This window comes from Grammomys surdaster, unplaced genomic scaffold (genome assembly GCF_004785775.1).
Source record: "Grammomys surdaster isolate TR1022 unplaced genomic scaffold, NIH_TR_1.0 485, whole genome shotgun sequence".
NCBI lineage: Eukaryota > Metazoa > Chordata > Mammalia > Rodentia > Muridae > Grammomys > Grammomys surdaster.
The window spans coordinates 868,187-870,953 of NW_021604904.1; positions in this window are offsets into that span (position 1 = coordinate 868,187).

Here is a 2,767-nt window from a genome sequence, read left to right on the forward strand (position 1 = left end):
CGGGCCACGTTCCTATGACAGGGTGAGTGTGAGTGTGCGGGCCACGTCCCTATGACAGGGTGAGTGTGAGTGTGCGGGCCACATCCCTATGACAGCATCAGTGTGAGTGTGCGGGCCACGTTCCTATGACAGCGTCAGTGTGAGTGTGCGTGCAGGTCACGTTCCTATGAACACACCGTACACACAGGTAGCTTTAGACTCACTGCTTTGGTGAAGAATATTTATTACTGTCACGAGTCATGCAAAACGGTACCAAGATGACCTATAACAATTCTAAGTTTTACTTTCAGAATTTTTATGAAATTGAGCAGTCAAGATGGGTATATTGAACTCTGTTTAACTATCTATAACAACAGTAATAATACTGGGGGATAAGGTTTTTAAAAAATTACACATAATGGCGTACTGAAATGGGACAAAAGCTGGAAGATGAGGAGACACTTTTTACTTCTGGTCATTGATCGGGTAGTTAGCGCTGGAAATCCTGTTATTGAGACCATGTTGAGCTCTTGAATTCATTAATGATTCCTTTGGGACCAGGAACTGTCCACTAGTCCATGTTAAATGCATATTGACCCTTGGGTCCTGTTTAAGTTCTACCAGTCATTACCGGCATGCCTTTGTTATCGTAGTGGGAGAACTTATACAGCCCTGGCCATGCCATCCAGTCCCTGTACATCTCTTATCCATGTATCTACCTCTCTCTCTCTCTCTTCAGAAATCCGCCTGCCTCTGCCTCCCAAGTGCTGGGATTAAAGGGGTGTGCCACCACCGCCCGGCTGATAATATTTTTTAATACACTTTCATGATGAAAATTCCTTTGCAAGAAGTAGGTAACATAGCAAACAGGAGAGATGAGAACCAGCCTAAAACACGTATGGAAAAACAAAATCATTAGGTTTTGTTTTCCTAAAGGGTATTTGTATTCCTAAAGAATAAGGTATATGCTGACTTTATAACGCTTATTGTTATAAAATGAGGTGTGTGTGCATGTGCATGCATGTGCACATATCTGCATGCATGCACATTCACATATCACAGTGCACCTGTGGAGGTCAAAGGACAGCTTTGAGAAGTCAGATTTTTTTTTTTCTTCCACCATGTGGATTGCAAAGTTTGAACTCAGGGTCTCAGACTTGTCAGTAAGTACCTCTCTCCCTGCTGGCTGCCTATATGAATTTAAGAAGTACTACCGATATAAACAAAATGATAGTCCAATGGAGTTAATGTAATAACACAATGCCTGGGCATGAAGAAACAACAGAACTCTCTCAGTCCAATGACGCGTCAGAACTCTATACTGCGTGTGTCACATACCTGTACTTTGTGTTTTGAACATGTGTCATTTTCATCATTCCTTCATCCTAAAAGGAATTTAATTCTACAGGAACTATTTTTTTTTCTACAAAAGTACTTGAAAATCACTGTTATGGAGTTGTGACCCTGGGAAAAGACCATAGATTCAATCCAATTAAAAGATTTATTTGAAGCCGGGCGGTGGTGGCACACGCCTTTAATCCCAGCACTTGAGAGGCAGAGGCAGGTGGATTTCTGAGTTCGAGAGTTTGAGGCTAACCTAGTCTACAGAGTGAGTTCCAGGACAGCCAGGGCTACACAGAGAAACCCTGTCTCGAAAAACCAAACCAAAAAAAAAAAAAAAGATTTATTTGATTAGCTGCTAGCAGGACAACAGCCTTAAAGCCTAATCTCAGGCACGTCGTGAAGGAGGGGTATAGGGAAGGGCTTTTAAAGGGGAAAGACACAAGTAGGCTTTCAATATCTGTGAAAGCAAGCAAAACCTGGTTTGTTCTGCCAAGTTAAGTACTTGAAGGTGACTTAAAACAATATCTGGGTGTTTGTGTAAGCAAGTTACAGAAGCCAAAAAAGTACAGTCGTATTATAACAAGTGGATAGTAGTTACAGCTGCACATTTTTAGGTAGGGAGTCACTGAGTTACTGGGAACTTATATTCCAGGGAATGGAGTCAGAGACAAATGGCTAGCGGGTACCAAGATGGATACCTAAGTATAAAATGGAGTTTCTCTAGCCATCACAATGCAACCGCAGAACACAGAAATGTATTGCCATTACATGAATAATAAATATTCAAATTACTTTATACAAGATATTGTCGTAAGCAATACCTGTGATAGATATATTTACAGACAAGCTAGTCATACTATCTAGTTCTATTTATTGAATCTACCGCTGTAGTGACAATTTTGGAGTTTTGGTTTCTTTGAAAAATACAGAAACATTATAAGAATATGTTTTTGTTTTAATCCCAGGTGTGGGATATGGGGCTGCATCAGATTGTTCACAGCAGCTGACTGTGATTCGCTTCATGCTCCAGCAGGGGTGTGATTTTGCCAGCTGCAGACAGTTTCTGTGATTATGTAACATTTAGAATTCTGGGGACTTTCAGAGGTTATATAAATGTTAGGGCCCTAAGAGATGGAGTGGGTTGTTGTTTGTTGGTCTTGGTTTATTATGTAGTTGTAGACAAAGAAGAGACAAGAAGAAAAAGAGAAGGAGGAGGGAGAGGAGGAGGAGGAAGTGGAGGAGGAGGAAGAGGAGGGGAAGGAGGAGGAGGAGGAAGAGGGGAAGAAGAAGGAGGAGGAGGAAGAGGAGGAAGAGTGGAAGGAGGAGGAGGAGGAAAAGGGGAAGGAGGAGGAGAAGGAGGAGGAGGAAAAAGGAGAAGGAGAAGAAGAGGAAGAAGGAGGAGGAGAAGGAGGAGAAGGAGGAGAAGGAGGAGGAGGAGAAGGAG